This window comes from Thermobia domestica, chromosome 4 (assembly GCF_964235325.1).
Source record: "Thermobia domestica chromosome 4, izTheDome1.hap1.1, whole genome shotgun sequence".
Taxonomy (NCBI): Eukaryota; Metazoa; Arthropoda; class Insecta; order Zygentoma; family Lepismatidae; genus Thermobia; species Thermobia domestica.
In genome coordinates, this window is record NC_137457.1 from 4,075,076 (window position 1) to 4,095,676 (window position 20,601).

General features: G+C 33.5%; 1 long non-coding RNA gene across 1 annotated transcript in view; it reads left to right on the forward strand.

Annotated features, from left to right (window-relative positions):
• LOC145683238 (uncharacterized) overlaps positions 1-18,623 on the forward strand; it is a 43,072-nt gene extending 24,449 nt beyond the window's left edge. Inside the window, exon 2 of the long non-coding RNA XR_014130976.1 lies at positions 17,515-18,623. This is a non-coding gene — a long non-coding RNA (uncharacterized LOC145683238). The remainder of the gene's footprint in view (positions 1-17,514) is intronic.
• Positions 18,624-20,601: the final 1,978 nt, after the last annotated feature.

The following is a 20,601-nucleotide window of genomic DNA, read 5'->3' on the forward strand; positions in this document are numbered from 1 at the left end:
ATGCTATTAGGTCTGCAACTAACAGCTCATATTAAATGTTCGCAAATCATGAACTAATAGTTCACCAAATGTTGATAAATCACTAAATAACAGGTAACAAATGACAGTAGATTATTACCCAATTGCGTACCTGAAATCAGTTATCCTAGTTCTAAATCAAAATTAATGGTGTAATGTCAGAGGACTTTAGGTTTAAAGAATAATCGTAGATTTTACAGGAGTACAGACTGCAGTTAGTTTTCTCTACACCTAGATCTTATTAACTCTTGTTTCAGTGTTGCAACCACCCCATGCGTTTTATAACCCTAACTATCCTCTGCCCTTTATCTCTGATGATGACCACTCACCGGATGAAAACATTGAGCGTCTGTTGTCAGAAGACTTGTTACAATTACAAAGAGATTATTTAGGTATACAACAAATAAAATCCTACTTTTCTGAATGTATTTTTTTAAATGCGTATTTGAGTGTTGTGTGTTGTTTTTGACTGTAGTTTCGGTCACATGCATGGCTTTGGTTTCAAGGAAATTCACAGGGCACAACACAATCCCTACTTTGTGTCAAATTATAATTAAATTTAGTTCAGTTATTACCCTAGGCTAGTTTACATTGACAATACGTCTAAGATTCTTGCTATAGCTATTTTGGCTTTACTGACGGGGCACCTGCCGCTAATTGAGATGCTTTCACGTACCAGAGTCCTCTGATAACCTCTTCGAGTTGGCGCAGGAATTTTCTGTTTGATGCCATTTATCAGCGGTATCAGTCTGGCTTATTTCTCCCTCCATATTTTTACTTCCACTGTAATGTCTTCATGTTACTTCTTATACAGGTCCTGACCAATGTATATTCTTGTTTTTAAATTACATATTGATGTCTTGCAGTACAGTGAACGCACAATATTTGAAATGTCCACCGATCATATAAAATAGACTGAAGTGGTATGACGTCACATTCTTCTCATTGCATGGTAATCGCCATTTTATTTTCTAAACAACATTATCGAAGAATTTACGTAGATACAAAGCAAAAACATTAATGTGTTCCTTTCCGAATTGCAAATATTATACTAAATGTAATACTTATTTTTCTAAAACAAAAGTTTCCCAATAAATAAAACTGAAAGAAAAGATTGGAAACTTAATAAGGTAATTAAATACTTTTACAGAACGATTTGATAAAGTATCGAAGTAAAGTGAACGAGTTCACATGCTCTGATGTCGAACATTTTGTGTTATTTACACAGTTTGAGGTTGAATAAAATTTTAAGTGAATTCAACTTGCTCATAGTCAGATATAAAATTTAAATAATCTTCGAAAATTTAGGTTCAGTAGTATTCGTATCATGTATCATAGGTAATATTACAAACGTGAACAAAATTTCTGTTTAAATTTTTTAAAATTTATGGTAGCGTGCTCATAATTGAATATTTTTAAATCTATTTTTGCAAGGAAAAATCCAATATTTATTTACTGATCAGAAATTGGTACAAACTAAACAATCCTAATATACACATTGCTATAAATCGTGTTCTTTTTCTTTTTATTTTGTAGAAATTATACATAATTGTGCAAGCGTATTGTAAAGGTGGTGTGAGCAAGAATGTGCGTAAAAAATGTGAATGGGCATATAGAATTAGCATTATTCTAAAAGCAGGTATCAATATTTTCCTTTCAAAAATCGTATAGCCATTTGCGCTACTTTATTTGTGCCGACATCTTGTCAATCTACACCTTAGAGAGTTTACATTCTGTATAATATATTCACCTTATGGTGGATTACATGGTAATGGCACATGCGTTAATTATCCTATTTTTATCATGTCAATGTACTCACAGAAGCGATGCATACAGATATAAGCTTTTTTATTGTAAATTACTAGGTTTTACTCGTTAATTTCTAAATGGTGTTCCCCATTATTTAACCTGTTAAACCCAACAACTTTGCTTAATCTTCAAAATATCCTAGAATTGTAGATAATTTTACAGATATGTTTCTTGATAATACTTGGCTTTACGAAACGCCTTTCACTTCACGTGTTTGTATACTTAAAAAAATGGAGATTACCATGATAAAGAGAGGAAGTGACGACATCACTATTTCAGTCTATAAAATAAATATAGATAATCACACGAACAATCTCACATAGCACTACATTTCCATGAAGCATCCTTTCAAGATCCTACAGTTCTCATACTCGTCCCGGGATAATAAGTCTTACAATAGAAACTTTCGGGATAATTGAAAATATCCACGGTATTTTCTGTTGATTTCAAAGAACTATGTCTGTCTAGAGTCTATATTTGAATGTCGAAAAACAGTCATGTGATTATTCCACATATATCAGAGAATTCCTACTTTTGGGACGTAACCCGACATAGGGATTTCCACAAAAATATTCACGGAAAGTCTCTGCACATTCCGATATCCCAGGATTGGTGGGGGAAATATAACGTGAAACAAATAAGGGTATTAGAATATTTACAGAAAAGTAGGTTTCTTTGTTATATACCCTAAATTCTTAAGATATAAGACTAATACGTAATAGCATTAGACATAAATTTTACTTAAATTTTAATTCAGTATTTTTACTCTGTGAATTTCATTGAAACATGTTGAAAAATCAGCTGTGCATATCCTCGCACATGGCACAAGCACATTGAGTTATGGTCTTTTGCACGAGAAGAATAAAACGCCATTTTGAAAATTGACAATAATGTGTTTCTAAAGTTATATATTGAATCAGTGGCGTACACAAAGATCCACGTCCAGGGTCTTAATCCCTTTCAACAAGATATTTAAAAACAAATAAACAGTTATCCTTTTAACATGTAAGATGTGTAAGTGTGTCAGTAAGATTTGTGTACGCCACTTTATTCAATGCAGTATTTTTAACCGTCACTAATCGTATACTGTGTTTGTGTCACATTTGTAGGAGTATATTTATTTTATTTCCGGAGACCATCTTAACATACAAAATGTTAAGAGTAACAAACAGGGGCGTATTTTATAGGCAGCAGAGGCTACCGGCGGTATCCCTGTAATATTAATAAAGATAGTTAGTATAACACATATAAACTAATTAAAAATAATGGGTCTTATGCAAAGTCGTTCTGACGCGAGATTAGTGTCATGCTAAAGAGTTCGACTAACATAAGTTTCCTACAGTAATCAGGACTTTAGTGTGACGCTAATTATAAGTCAAAAGGACTCTGCATAAGGCGGAAAAAGTTTACAGTTTATTATATTCTTTTAATTTTAGAATTTTCTCTATATTTTTCACAAACGTGAATACGTATTAAGGCGGCAGACTACTAAATATTTTTGAAAAACTAATGTTTTTCTTTTGTCCGTTTTTCGTAAGTGGAAAGAGGTAATAAAATGTAACTTACTTCAATAATAGATAATGTTATTCTACATCCGAAAATACGAATCGGAAGAATTTTCAGTGTTGCCATCCATAAAAATCACAGTGTGATCAGAATTTGAATTACTCAAAAATCCAGGTTAAGACAGCGACTAGAAAAAGAAGTCAACGGTAATTGATGACTTATTACGCTGTCTATGCTCCTTGTTTACTACTTTTTAAATAATATTTCTATTTATTTTATAAAACTTACATAAATTATTACAAAATAAATAAGCTATTATAAAATAAATAGAAATAGTATTTAAAAAGTAGTAAACAAGAAGCCTAGACAGCATGATAAGTCATCAATTACCGTTGACTTCATTTTTCTAGTCGCTGCCTTTACCTAGATTTTTGAGTAATTCAAATTCTGATCACGCTGTAATTTCTATGGATGGCAACACTGAAAATTCTTCCGATTCGTATTTTCGGGTGTAGAATAACATTATCTATTATTGTGATAAGTTACATTTTATTAGCTCTTTGCACGTACGAAAAACGTGCAAAAGAAAAATTATTAGTTTTTCAAAAATATTTAGTAGTCTGCCCCTTAAGACACAGCCGTTTAGAGACTGGCTATGTGGCAACGCTCTGGAATACCGCTGTTTTCTATCAGTACAAAGAATCATATGACTCTGTACCCATGTTAATTCCACCTTAATAGTGTGCTAACAAATAAGGTCTAATAGTCTGCTAAACAGGCAAGTTGGTTCTGTTTACCGGTTTCCGTGGGTGGAGCGAAAATGAGTAAATTGAAGTTGTAACTGGGAATCATTCCGTAACTGGGAGTTATAATTCCTTATTGCATTATTTGCAATAATTTGTATCGTGATTCTTAAATTTTGCTTTGTTAAATGAGGCCCTTAGACATTATTCTCGATTGGAGAATGTATTGACTTCCATTACTTTGTGACTGTGAGTGATGTGGGAAAATGAAATACTATGAAGAAAATTGCCAATTTTTATTTTTGTTACAAAGTAAACTGATCTGCATAACTAAACATATATACCGATTCGATATATATATATATATATATATATATATATATATATATATATATATATATATATATATATAATTAATTATGCAAACTGATGAACAAAAAACTGTCTCGATATGTTTCAGCATCATAAAAATGTTGCATGGCATAACATCAGCAACAGAGGCGGCTTTTGAGGGAAGTGACATCCGTAAAAAAATAATATTTTATGTTTACAATCCACAAGTTATTACCTGACCAGGATATTAGTGCGGTTTTTCGTGGAGGGCGCTAGTGTAGTGTTTACATCAGTTTCTAGGTAAGCGCGGTGGGACAGGGGAATGGAGAGCGTCACTCTGCAATGTATCCAACGATTTTCAAAAGTTGCAGTTTACATGTTATAAGTAGCCTAATCTGTTTCGCTTAATAAAGAACTCCATAAATTATATAGTTGTTATTGAATGCAGTAATGGTTATTCCTGCAGTAATGCAGATGTATTGTGGATAATGGCATATGCATGGAAATTAACAATTTAAGAACAAGATAGCATACAAGTGAGTTTCTACCGTGTATTAAGCAGATTATATATATACACGGTAGAAACTCACTTGTAGTTTTATATATAAATGATTACGTTTTATTTGATTTCATTATAAAACAGTGGAAACCTGTAAAACTCAGTAATAAGATGTAATGAATAAAATATTAATTATGGGTTGGTAGCTTAGATACTTGCGCAATATCTTGTAACTGTAAGTTTAAATCAAGTTAAGGCTGGCGATGCTTGTATTTGTTTTAATGTAGGTCTATCGATTGACAACTAAATTATTTTCTTGAGTTGTAGCCAAGAAAGAATTCCGATACGTTTCCCCTCGAGAACTATGGAAGTTCTCTTCGTTGGTCTATTGGCTAGCGCATGTGTCTTTGTTGTACGTGGTTCTGTGAGAGCCCAACAATTAATTTTACAATGTTTCACTTTCATTAATCATCTGTCTCCTCTAGCATAAAGAGCATAATCATGGGACGTTAAACTAAAGAAATTTCATTTCATTGTTTCGATTAATGTGAACCCTTTGGGGGAAAAGGAAGTGAAGAAGAAATTTTCCTTAATTTTATAAAGGGCTACGGGATTGGATAGCTTGTCTTTCGGGATTGCCTTGTAAAACCTGATTACAATGTATCTTTCTTTTAGGATTATAATCGTAATCCAGCCTTTTGGTAAATGTGAAATAAAAGTATCGATAAAACATCAGCGTATGGGTAATGTAAGCATAAATATCATTGGTTCAATACACAATAAATTCACAACTTTTATTTATGAGTATAGAAATTCCCTTTGAACTCCCTCTGAATTTCTTTCAGACCCTAGGTCTCTTGTGACAAAGAATTAATTCTATTATCTGTTTTCATACACAATATAATTTTGAAACTTGGAAGCCTAGTGTTGTCCTTGTGTCTGTAATACGTAATCATTTGTCGATTGACTTCAGAAGACTGAGTTTAGCCCGTGAGCATAAGTTGCATATAGTTCAAACATATCAGATGTACGGTCTTGTTTAACAAATCCTGTGCGCACATATGAAATTCAAAGGCAAAGGTAATCAATCGTCTTTAAACAGCTGTATTTTTATTTCAAGTGTAAGTACTAAAATGTGCTACGTAGATTTCCGGCAAGTGTAAGTACTAAAATGTGCTGCTATCTTTGAGCAATTAGATAGCAGTGGAAGACAAACTTCGTTCTTCTAACTTGATATTTTGAAAAACTTACGCAAGTGGCTTTGTTACTTAAATACATATCTATTCACTCTAATCAATTTCAAAAGTACCATTAACTTTATAATAACATAATGAATGTAAGAGTTACCCTGAAAATGTATTTTGTATTTCTTTTTTAATATGAAATTCATTATAGTAGAATTTCACGAGCTATAAGAAATCAATTGTCAGGCTCCCCACTTTAAATTTTAATCGCTCCCCTACCGCCTCAATGTAACATTGGGTTTATTTCTTTTAAATATATATATTTTTCAAAATATGGTAGAAATACTGAATTTTTAAATTACCAAACCATGCTAAATAATGACAGGTTAGATATCAGAGAAAGTTATCTTTATCTACCTTCTTAATTAGGGGCGGATCCAAATCTCCTTCGGAGGCGGTTAGATTATGTTTCTCTCTCGCCAGTCTTTTGCAGCACATCCGAAAATGATCTCAATGCAAATTTGTTACTGAAGGTACTTTCAATCGATCGATCACATGGTCCAAATTGGTAGCAATTTCGAAGACGCCTTATCTCAAAACTACACAATAGAACTTGCTTTAAATAATGAAAGCGCAGTTGCCAAAGTATAACTTTGATTCACAAAGATGAACTTCGAGGTTTCGTTAACAGATGAATTAGGAATTCCTTACACTCTAATGCTACGAAGTTCTCAGTGTTCCTTTGTACAACACTGAGGTTAGTTTATTCGCAAGTTATTGTCATATTAATATGGAGGGTGTATGTACTTTTTTTTTTTCAGTCCCTTAAAATGTTCTGAAAATAACTTCCATAACTTTTGAAATTGTGTCTGTCTTAACTTGAACATATGCGTGAAGTGGTTTATTATGAACAGGGCAAAAACAACTGTGATAGATTAATTACAAGTGATCCGGTTAGAAACACTGTTGTTTGTATTTTAGTTCCAAAATCGGCCGCCCGCACTCGTTCGCTGGTGGACTAATAACTGCACAGAGGTTCATTTACAGTAGGGAACAGTAATGGTCTGAAAACTGAAATTCAGCAAAAACATACCAAGCACTATTTGTTCATTGTTACGCATATTTTATATACTATTATTATTACTACTAATAATACAAGGTCGGTGATATCCAATGCAACCAAACCAGTATACGGCTCACTCTCTGCTAGATGAGAAGTTTGAGAAGTTGGTACACATATACTATGTTTAAACGTACTATTCGAAATTTTCCTGTGGAATCTAACAGTGATAAAACAAGTTATACTAACGTCGTGCGTGGTGACTCAAAGTCATTAGTAGGGCCCGGAAGTTGAGGAAAAATCCTCTTTTTTACGTGTGCCCGAAGACGAGGCTTAAGATAATATATGTTCATTTTGGGTCATTGTAGGCCAGAAAATAGTGGATTTTATTTGTCCTTTTTTTTTTTTTTTTTTGCCTTTTTCGGCGTTTTTTCATTTATTGGTCTTTTTTAAGCTTTTAATAAGTCTTAACGTTTTTTTTTTTGCCCTTTATCTTTCGACAATAAATTTACTGGTCATTAACTTGAATCACCACCACCTCTTAAACATCTTTTCTTTAGTAAAAGAAAAAAATCATAATATAAGACATTCTTCAACGACTGGATTGATAAGACCAGATCTGCAACAATCACAAGTCAGATAAGCAGGCGTAACAATGTACTCTAGCAAGGGGAAGTGAGGGTAGGGAACTTTTCTTATTTTAATTTGTACTTCAGTTTGTGGAAGAAGGACAGACCGTTAACCTACTAGAAGCTCGTATTTCTTGAGTATTATATCCATTAAATATGTAATACTAATTAAACTGGGTCATATTTTTACGTCCTTTTTCCAGTTTTTAGGTCCCTTTTTTAAAAGATATTTTTAGGTCTTTTTATAGGTCCTTTTTAAACAATTTTTACGTCTCCAACTTCCGAGCCCTAATCATTAGATTCGTGACCCACCATACCTGATGACCTAGATAATCCCGTGACTCGATAACCCACGAAGACTATGAAAGCACGAATCTTCGTCATACTCAAGTCTGACTTGTATTAGCCTCTCACCATCTCTTCTGTTGCTATAATTTTCGTTCGTCTCTCTGCATCTCTTTTGACAAAGACGTATTTAAATACAGTTGGATTGACTTGAGAATGTGTTTTTTCATAAACTGTTTGTTGTTTGGACGTACGACTTTATTATGTTCTCGCCTTCGACATAGGAGATGCGGATTCGATTTTCGATAGAAGTGCATGTCACATTCAGCTGTGTTTCTACATTGTAATTAGTGATGAGCAAATGCAAGACCAAGACCAAGACCGGGGTGGTCTTAGTCTTGGTCTTGGTCTTGCACATCCAGTCTTGGTCTTGGTCTTGATCTTGCATGCAAGAGTCTTGCAAGTCTTGCATTTAAGAAATCTCAATCTTTTCATAGGTAAATTTTACTATGGATATAAGGGATACTAAACTCTACAATGCGCCAATAGTAACGAAAATACAATGCATGTTTCTAAATGTAATATAGTTTAACTTTGAGTAAGTATCATGATAGTGTACAACATAGGTGATGACTTTTCCTTTTTTAATGGGTGCCCACGCTTCACTACTTATAAGATATACCTAAATTACAACGCTTCGTAATCTGTTTATATTTTTTAACAGATCCAACACTCTACTGGTTCCCAAACTGGGGAGGCTACCCCTGAGACGCATGAAAGACGGCACAGACTATTGAAGTATCATTAATTTCAAAATTATTTTTACACTCTAAAGGCGTCAGATTTTTCTTTTCAACCACGATTAGCTAATTCTTGTGTTAATCAAACTTCCAATTATATATTGAGATTTTGTTTTACTGATTCCAATATGTACTCTATGGGGCAGAAACATTGACATTACGCAAAAGTGATAAAAAAAAAATTGCAGGCTTTCAATACATGGGCATGGAGAAAAAAGGAGAGAATTAGCTGTGTTGAACTGACAACGAATGAGAAGGTGTTTTAAAAAAAATTAGCAGTAGGAAAGAAAGAAGAATATTAGATATGGTTAAGAGGAGGAAGGGGAACTGGTTAGGATATTGGCTGGGGAGGAACTGTATTATGTGGGACGTGCTGGAGGGTATTGTGGAAGGAAAGAGAGGGAGGGAGCGAAGGAGACTATTGAAGGAAGGTATTAAAACAGAAAACTGCTACGTCAAGACGAAGAGACTAGCTGAGGACCACCGAACGTCGAAGCTTCTCAGTTACAGCAAGTAACCTGCCAATAATGGCAGAATAGCTATTATGAAGATGATGATTATTTAGCAATATTGACTAAAAAAAAAAAAAAAAAAAAAAAGAGAGAAAATTAAAATAATAATTATAATAATCAAACCTCTTAATATTTTAGAATAATTTGAGTGAAAACTGAAAACGATTAAACTGTCGTTGTCTTCTGTGTAAACTCAATTTATATAAATATCTATTTTTGACTTTGGAAATACAAAATAACGGCATCAAACTCCAAGTTATTTGAAGTCTCACTTGTGAATATGGATTACTACCATCAATTACCCACTTCGTTGGGTTAAACTTAAAATAATAATAATAATAATAATAATAATAATAATAATAATAATAATAATAATAATAATAATAATAATAATAATAATAATAATAATATATTTCGTCACTTAGTCAGTCACTTTTTACTATTAGTAAGCGCTCTCTGATATCGGTCATTTTCGATTATTTTTATATTTCTCTCCCCTCCTCCACCCCAAGTTGCGATGCTGAATTTGCATTTAAACGGGATCGGAGGTATCACTGTTCACCTTAGCGACGCCGAAAACTATGGATTCGACACTAATATTCGGTCATTTTTGATCATTATTATATATCTCCCTCTCCCCAAGTTACGAGGCTGAATTTGGTCGCAAAAGATATCGGAAGTATCAGTATTCAACTCAGCGAACTGGAAAGCTATGGCGGGGGCCCGGGTGCTCAGTGGTAGAGCGTTCACCTCCGGTGCTTGGGGTCCCTAGTTCGATCCCAGCTCGCGCCGTGTAGACTTTATGTTGCACAAACACCGTGCTTGTGGGTTTTCTCCGGTTTCTCCCGTTTCCTCCCACTTTCTTCATTTCATTCATTTCTCATCATCACCGTCTCCTTTAGCCTAACCGACATAACCGTGGGACTTAAAACTAAAAGATTTCATTTCATTTCTTTTTTTTGGGGGGGGGGGGGAACTATAGATTCGACAATAATATTTGCCATTTTCGATTGTTTTTATATATCTTCTCTTCCCTCCGTCAAGCTACGAGGCTGAACTTGGATTTATATAGCATCGGAAGTGTCACTGTTTATCTCAGCGACCCCTAAAACTATAGACTCCATTTTAATATCGGTCATTTTCGATCATTTTTAAATATCTTTCATTCCCCCTTCCCTACACTGAGCACCGTCAAAGTGATATGACAGAAACCACCTCAAATCCGATCCTCATCTATGTTAAAAATGAGATTGACTTCAGTCAGGTAGTTCAAGAGTTTATTAAATTTTATTTATTTTTGTACATTTTCCATCCCCTCCCCCTTCCCTAAGTTCTACCGTCAAAGTGATTTGATAATAAAAGAAACAAAAAAAAAAAAAATACCCCAAGTCCGAACCTCATTTATGTTGAAAGTCTGATCAAGAACGGCCGGATGTTTCAAAAGTTATTAACTTTTATTTATTTTATATATATATCTCCCCCTCTCTTCCCCTCCCCTAGGTTCTACCATCAAAGTGAAACAAACTCTATAAAACTTTCCAGGACCGAACCTCATACATGTTAAACATTTGATTGAGATCGGTTCAAGAGTTATTGTCACAAACTTAGTAATTTTTATTTTTATTTATATTGATTTTTGTACATCTCCCCATCGTCCTTTTCCCCTACATTGCTCCGTCAAAGTGAACTCACAGATAACATTCCAGGCTTGAACCTCATCTATGTTAAAAATTTGATCGAGATTGGTCGTTTGGTTCAAGAGTTAAGTTTTATTTATTATTTTATAACTCCCCCTTTCCCCTGTCTTAAGTTTTACCCTCAAACTGAAATGAGAACACTCCCAGGCCCAAACCTCATTTATGTTGAAAATTTGATCGAGATCTGTCGGCTGGTTCAAGAGATTAGGAGTCACAAAAATAGTCACTTTCTATTTTATAATATAAATTTATTGTTGTAGTATATTGTTATATCGTTCAATTCTCGATGTGCCGTATACCTAAGGAAGCTAAAAGATATTAATAAACAATTATTCCATGTATAAGCAGCATCCGCCCATGAAATGAAACTTGCGGTCACATGCACTAAGTTTTTGTCAATGTCATGAAAATGTTATTTCGATACTAGTTTTAAGAGCACACATTGAAAATTTCCAACGGATGCTTGAGTCTCGGTGCCAAGGCCATACCCATGTAGTCGACACCTATGGTGTACGGTATTACCGATGTTCAATACTACATTTCTCTTTAGTTTTGGCACTACTAATATGCTTTGAAATGAAATTAAGTATCTAGTTTAATGTCCCACGATTGTGCACCAAGGCTAAAGGATACAGTGATGATGAGAAATGACTGAAATGGTGGAATGAAGAAAGTAGGAGGAAACGAAAAATACCTAGAAAACCCACGCACACGGTGTTTGTCCACCAAAAAAGCCCACACGGTGCAGGACGACACCTGTGTGGCTTGAAAACGAGTAATGTCTACAGAAAACGCGAACAATCAATTCAGAAAACGACATACTGTTGTTACAAGCTACGGGGGCAGATCGACTCACACGAATTTCTTAAACGACTGGGAACACATTCACTCCAGCAGCATTTTCACTGAAGCCAAGAAATCCATCTCCTTCTTTTTTACATTATATAAAAAGAATCAAGTAGTGGCGGTACTTGTGCAAGACTCTTGCGCAAGAGTCTTGGTCCTGGTCTTGGTCTCACAGGTATGGTCTTGGTCTTGGTCTTGGTCTTGCATCGGGATTCCTGGTCTTGGTCTTGGTCTTGGTCTTGCATGCAAGACTCTTGCAAAAACTGCAAGACCAAGACTCTTGCGCTCAACACTAATTGTAATGACATTGATCATTCACTATATTTATACACTTGTGAGTCTGATAACGTTTGTTCACGGTATTGGCCACTTTCTATCCTTCAAAACATCTGTGTTTATTTTTCCTGTTCTGAAGAAGTAGTAGGGTCTCCTCCAGTTTCATTCTTAAGAAGATCTCTGGAAAGAATCCAGTTATAAATTGAACTACACTGATATAGTATGTCCAATTTATCCTATCTTATCTCTCATAAATTGGGAACCGATTATAAAATGTAATGAAATTACATACAGTATGGCGATAAATTAGTTGTACAAAAGCAGAGGAGTGATTCCTGAGAGTAAAACAAACAAAAAAGTTCCAATAAACATAGGGCGAAAACCCCATCGTTTACGTGTTATAGGCTGCTGAAAACATGAAAAAATGAATTTTAAAGGTTCATAGTTCCAAAACTATGGGATCTACTGTAGTCGGGTCAAGACTTCACTTAGGAACTAGTATGTGTTCTATCCAAAAATACATGTTTTAGAATGCTAAGGTACTCACGCAATATTTTTTATGGAGGTTGTTGGAGAGTACTTTATATCATAAGGCCGTAGTCAAACTCCCTATATAAAAATGTTGAGGAGCACCTCCAGATTCTGAAGCACGCATTTTTGGATAGGGCACATACTAGTTCCTAAGTGAAGTCTTGACACGACTACGGTAGGTCCCATAGTTTTGGAGCTATGAACCTTTAAAATTCATATTTTCCTGTTTTTGGCAGCCTATAACACGTAAACGATGGGGTTTTCCCCTATGTTTATTGGAACTTTTTTGTTTGTTTTATTCTCAGCAATCACTCCTCCGCTTTTGTACAACGAATTTAGCGCCATACTGTATATGAAAAAAACTTTTTTTTGATACATCTATATGAAAGACGAAGACCTTCAAGACCATTTCTGTGTTGAAAATTGTTCATTGTTGGTAACAAAGTATCCACAACGTTGTAAACATGGAAATATGGTTAGATAGAAATACTTCTACAAGGGTAACAAGGCAAGAAAGACGAAAGGGAAACATGCATGTTAAAAAATGACAATTTTGAATGCCGTAAGACGGGGTTATTTTGCACAAGATTTAAGCCCTTTTAAAGAAAATCGCATGTAACTTACAAACGTAATCATTTAGAACACTGCATGTTAAACATATAATAGCTAGTTATATAAGGAAAACATTAGTGCAAGTTCATTAGTAAACATTCAGTATAACCATAGTTATTGAAATATAAACTTTGGTGCAAAGTAACCCCCATAGCTGGGGTTACTTTACATAACATACAAAAAAGTATGTTCAACATAGGAACATAACGTTTTTGTGCAATGCTTTACCTTTAGTATTTATACATTTTACTTTCTACACAAAACTGCATACAGTCTACAAATATTCATATTAGAATGATGGTACCGGTATCAGTACTTAGTTTGAATTATCGATATTTGTAAAGAAAATTATGCATTTTCTGGTACCGGCACAGGAACCGCATTCTAATAGTTTAGCATATGTCCCACAAAAATGCCAACTCAGGAACAGAAAACAAATTCCCGTGAATTGATTTGCCTTGGGTATTCCTTATGTCTAAGAATATCATGCCAACCGCAATTAGTAGGAGATTTACGGGATTTGGGACTTTCAGGCTGAAACCCACCCAAATTGCATGATTTCTTTTTTAAAAAAGAAAATCTGTTGTTAGTCATTCCTATGCGTATAAGCTGCAACTCCCCCCCAAAAAGTCTAGTGGTTTCTAAAAAAAACGAAGTCTTTGTGAGTGAAGCCTCTCTCAAACTGTTTTCTGGATCCGCCACTGTTCATAATTTATTTTCCGACAAGAGATTCATTCCGGCATCTTCCTAAATAGTAAATTTACCTAAATTTAGAATGCAGGAGGATCCAGTAGTAATAATTTCCTATCTAAGAAGTATTTTGGATCGCTGCAAAGTAACCCCGGGTAGAGGCTAAAACTGCCTTCTCCCAGTTTCACTTTTTTATGACTTTAAAACGTTTCACATTTCAATTTCAACTATTGCATCAAAGTCCCATTATACACAGTAGAATTTTACGAAACTGACTTAACTTTGACGGAAAATCTTGTATGTGATATCTTTCAAATTTTGGCGGCCTTTACAGTGACTGCTTTCCGTACCTCTACAACAATGAACCCTCCTGGTAATTAGAACTGATATTAACCAACAACATTATAGCCAAAATACAGTTAGATGTTCTATCTTACGGTGCCAGTTGAAACTTCCTCTTTTCTGTTCATGGTTTTGCCGACATAAGAATGTAAAACTCTTTTTATATTTTGTGCAAAGTAACCCCTGATGTGCAAAGTTACCCCGTCTTACGATACTCTAATTATTATCATAATAAGAAATCAAATGATGAAAAATACGGTTAATAGGGTGAAAGTTATGATATTAGAAATTGGTAAAAACTGCAATATTGTTTAAGATTTCTATCTTTGTAACTTATCTAAACAGAAGGTCCATTAATTATATAGGATATCTTATTGACATAAAAAACATTGCTGCCAGCACGGATTCTTCCTCAAAATCTCTCAATAGTCTAGTAGTTATAGGGACGGTGCCTTCGGTGCACGTATTCCCGGATTCGATTCCTTTACGAGAGCATTAAAATATAAACACGTTATGGTACTTCGAATTCCACCTTAAACTGAAACTCCAAGTCTTATATAGCCTTGGTGCTCAGAAAGGACGCTAAAGTTCAGTGAACTCACAAATAAGTTCTCCGTTCTGAAGCTACAGAAAATATGTAGGCGATTTGAAACATTATACTTTACGAAAAAACATACACTTTACGGAGTGTAAGACGCGCTTTTTCCTTTGAAAAACTGCGTCCAAAATTCAGGTGTGTATTCTTGTCGAAATTAACATTAAAATCTCCAGTGTTATTTGAAATTCACGCCAGTCTTAAAAATGACTATATATTCGATGTCGCGGGAAACCTATCTCTATCTGGCAACACTCGATTCAAGTAGCAGCAACAGTGTACCGATGCGACGAACATGAGTTGCGGGAATTCACAAACTTGCTAAAACTGTCTGGTCTTGCAATCTAATAACAAAAATGCTAAAAATGTAACATGATTTCTTTGTTAAATGCTCAAAAATTATGGTTCGTCCTATAGTCCGTAAAATACGGTACATATTTTGCAACACTGTTCCGTAGTCCTTTGCAACACTGAAATTTATCTTTATTCAACACATCTTATTTTTAAACAAAATTATTGCAATACTTTTGTATTAAACAAAAGTACAAGTTTGTAACGTTTGTAATGAAGTTAAAGGTCTGTGTCGGAAGGTTGCAAACTATTGCTTATCTTCGAACCTGTATGAGATCATCAAATTCACGTACGTGGCATTACGTTTCATACTTTCCAACCAATAAAATGTCATCTACGTAGGTAAATTTTCGACATAAGTATCATATCTAATATAGACTTGAACATTACTGAACTTTTAATGTTTTTTTTTTTTAATTTGATACTAATTTTTCTCCGTAATTTGTTATTACATATGGTATTCAGAATACCAAACACCGCACTACTTTACATTCATTCCCCTCTGCTGTTCATATTTGGGGTATTTTTGTTGTATATTACTCTACGTTCATAGTTTATTGTAGTTTACAAGGAGGACGTGAAATATATATTACCATTTAGTGAGAGTAATTTTCAATAGAGAAATGGTCTGTGCACGTGCAAGTTATACCGGGCTTGAGCCCCGTCCAGATTCGTAGCTGACGTTAATTACCGTTCTACATAATCTTGGTGATGAGAACAGAAACATCTTACACTCAAACTTACCCTTTGAATAACAAATTTGATCTTGGAGATTTTTCTTGCTTATGAAGACTGAAAATATCTAATAGGCTAACGTAAATCCCTTTTCAAACAAACAAAAAAAAAGTACTTTGTTGACAAACTGACCGTCTGATGTTATTGCAAGGCCAGTGACGTAACTAATGGGAGAGCAAATGGGTCTGGTTCCCCGGGCGCCAGATTGAGGGGCACAAAACTGAGTAAATATTTATTTTCACTACAGACAAGGAAATGAGTTTGAGCAAACTAAAGATCATAAAAGTTACCTCAGAAACCTAGCAGGATAACGAGTCACCAACTTTATAATCATATCCATAGAGCATAAGTTAGCTTCAAATGATCTTTTGATGACGTAAAATCATTCGCAGCTAAAAGAGCTCTTAAATTTTGATTCCAGGTTTTTGTCTTTTCATTTAACTTACATCGATTTAAGAGATATACAAAATGTCCCAATATAATACTTGGGCAAAAGCTTGAATGTTTGTTATAATCAAACATTGTGTTCTAAAGCAAGAGACAGTTGATTCTTTTTACACTTGTGCCCAACCCGATATAATCCCAAAAACATTGTTCTTTGCAGTTATTATGATAAGACGGTAAGAATGTGTCAAGCATGCTACGCTCAGATTATTTGGCAATCAAATACTAATTAGTTTAAAGTTTTATCTCGTACTAAAATTAAATTATGTAGTGCGATTTTGAAATCAAGCTTCACCATTTAAAGAAAAAAAAAACGGAATTTTGGAATAACTGTGTGATACCAATATCATGTGTGATCGGGGAGCATTTTCGTTTAGTTGGTCAGGGGAAGGGGGCGCTAAGGCGAGTTCTTGCCCCGGGTGACAACTAGCCTAATTGCGTCGCTCTGCAATACATATAACACTTATTCCCGTCCTTGTATTTGCTTAGCGTCTATTTTCACTACGACTTTCTGCCCCCCTACATTGGCCAAGTGGTAGCTTGAGTACCTGTTATACGGGGTTTTGGGTTCGAGTGCTGGTGAGAGAGTATTCAATGCGTTACTGTGGTTTCAATTCCTCCTTGAACTTGGTCCACGTCTCATATACAATCGTTGCTGAAAAAGAAACGCTAAACTTCGATGAACAAATAAACCAGACATAAATGAAAAGTATAATACTATACGAGTTCTATTACAGGTCATTCCAAAGATACGGAAAATTTTTACACAGTTTCTAATACTGTTTACTACAGCTTGCAACACAGTAACTTATATCTTTTTCTTCAACTTAGCTTTTAGTTGCCAAACTTATGACTGGTATTGTTGCAAAGCACATGATTTCCAAAGCGTAAAATGATTTTTGCTTCACTATGTGTGTGTAAACGCTGAATGTTGTTAGCCCCATTTCTTTTACTTTATGATACCCAAATAATTTATTTGTGTTAATAGTATATACTTATTTTCATTTTTACTTTCAGTGTTGCAGCCCCATAGATCTTTCTACAAACCAAACAATCCACCACCCTTTGTGTCTGACAACGGTGGCTCAGAAGATCACCTTAACTTGTTGGAGGACATGATGGGATTTCCACAAGGTGGTATTGACGATGATCAATACGGTGATGGCAACAATGGTCTCTAAAATTAAAAAACACAATTGGGTGAGCAACAATGAAACAAGAAAGAAAACAAAAGACTTGCCTAAAACAATATTATGATCTCATGTATTTCTTTCACCCGTCCTGAAATTATCTTTGTGTTAATGTAAAAAAAAAATGACAAGTTTGCAATACTGAATCGTAGGAAGTACAAGTTAAGATTTTTGTATACTTAATAAAATAAGTTTAGAAACAACAATTAATTTGAAATAGTAATTTCAATTTATGTGTATTATTTTAATGAAGAATTACAAATTTTGATGTGAAAATGCGATAAAAGGCGTTGTTTTGTGCAAAATATTAATATTTTTTTCATAATGATACTTCCTACGATCCCAAGAGTGATTTAAAATGATTTTAAATCATTTATTTCATATTTATTTTTAATTATTTATACAAATTCTATTGATTTAAAATTTCTGTTTACATGTGTATACGTGGTTTCAAAATGGAATGATAAGTGTTTCTTGAAAGTCATGTTAATAATACCAATTTCGAGAAAAATCTTATTCACGAAAATTCACGTAAAAGTTCATACTTGTTTAATAATGCAATGTGTTTTTATTCACAGATTGAGAATGTTATTTTCCTCAGTGTGATGACACAAAATGTGTATTTCAATTTTCTCATTTTAAAATTATAAATGTAGTCCCTAATTTATTCATTATTATTTTTTTTTTGAAAAATATATATACACGCATATTTTCTATCTGTTTTCGAAATAAAAATATATTTGTTTCTTATTTATGTGAGAATTTTTTTTTAAAAAATCATCTAATTTTTTCACGTAGATATTTTTTTGCGTTTATATTTAACACTAATTATTGAACAAATCAAGAGCATTATTCCAAAACATGCAAAAAATGTATTGTTGTAAAAACAATGTCTCTTTAATTACTTATAAAGTACTGTACTGATTCTTTTAAAGAATTTTCTGTTATATATATATATATATATATATATATATATATATATATATATATATATATATATATATATATATATTCTACATATTTTGTACGAAAAAGTAACTGAATACAAAAGGAAATAAAAGTTGTTCAAAGTAAATTATATAATAGAAGTATTGGTTTACATTTTTATATAACAATGAGAAATCAATTGAACTCAACTGAACTTTCTGAAGTAAATATTCAACTGATGGAATAAATACAATGTATTGTACTAACAGTTGTCTATTAGATTTCTTAGGTCCGAAGGAATTTCCGACGGTGTGGAAGGAGGCTAAATCTTCAAATATCGTTGAAGTATGTATATAAATAGACACGGAGAAACTAATTTTTTTAAAAAAAATATATATAAAATATTTGTTATAATCCAATAATATGAACCATTAATAACAAAGATAAGCCTCCTATTTGTTGTTTATATTACTCATAATTACTCCAATGATATGGGTTTAAACCGTGAAATGTTTTTACATCTTTTAGAAGGGAGAAAATTTAGCAAATTTAATTTTATTGGAAATTATTACTATTGCCATACAAATGTATTTTCTCACAATTAAAATTTAGGTAAGAGAACATTTACATATTTAAAGTAAACATTTTCTCACTAAAATGCATTTGTTAAATAAAATTATATATTCTTATACATATTGCTAAAAGAGTATTATAGCTTCATCCAGTCATTGGTATTTCTCATTTAATAAGTAAATTGTGATATCATTTTTTATTATTAAAAAGTACAATTTCTATTAGCTTTATTCTTGTTATGATATACACTATAGTTGGCTCGTTTCTTTTATAAATCACACCGTTCTTCATATTTACACAAAAATTAACGTATTGTAATCGTGAATTCATGTAGTAAAATAGTCTTTTAAAAAAGCTGGAAATTAGTTTCTGGAGCTTTACAATATCAAGCCAAATTTTACGGAGAGAATTCATTGTTGAGAAATAACTTTTGCAATTCAAATGTAGCTGTAAAACCTGGAATTTTAAAATATTTAAAATATTTGTAAAAGTGAAAGATGTAATTAAAATATTTTTCATACATTTTGTGCAGATAATCTTATATTAATGATGCAAGACCAAATGTACGAAATAAAATTTTTAATCACGCACAAAATTCACATTATATTTGATTTTAGAATTTAAATGAGTGAAAAGTACAAATTATATTATATTGTATTCACTTTTTATCTTTTACTTTTTTTTAATTTTCTGTTTGCTTGTGTATCTTCTTTTCTTTTTTTTTAAATAAAAACTTTTAAACTGTAAAACAAGTTTGGTGTTTGTTAATTTTAGTGATTTAATATTACAAAATCAAATATTTAGATATACAAGGTGTAAAGAAAGATTGTTTACAACACTTGGGAGGTGATTCTACAGATGAAAACAAGTAAAAATGTCTATGTAACACAATGTCCATCTCTGCCTCCTAACCGAGTTACGGACGTCCAAAACGGTGGGAAAATGAACTTTGAAGGCTAATTCTGGCAAAACGACAAGAGATGGAAGGGCGGTGTTAGGCGGTCCACACAGACTCTCAACATGGACTATCCAAAGATAGTGGTGGACAAACACCGTGTGCTTGGGTTTCCTCGGGGTTCTCTCGTTTCCTCCCACTTTCTTCTTTCCACCATTTCATTCATTTCTCATAATCACCGTCTCCTTTAGCCTAACCAGCATAACCGTGGGACGTAAAACTCAAAAAATTCATTTCATTTTTTTTTATCCAAAGATACTAAGATTAGATGTGTACAAGGCGAGCACAAGTTATTCCCCAAAGGATGCGAAGCATGGCGCGGACTTGAGGGCAAAGTGAGGTGAGAGGATTTATGTCCCTTGCGCTCGCCTTGTATACATCTAACCTTAGTATCTTTGGATAGTTCATGTTGAGAGTCTGTCTAGGTCGCCTAACACCGCCCTTCTATCTCTTGTCGTT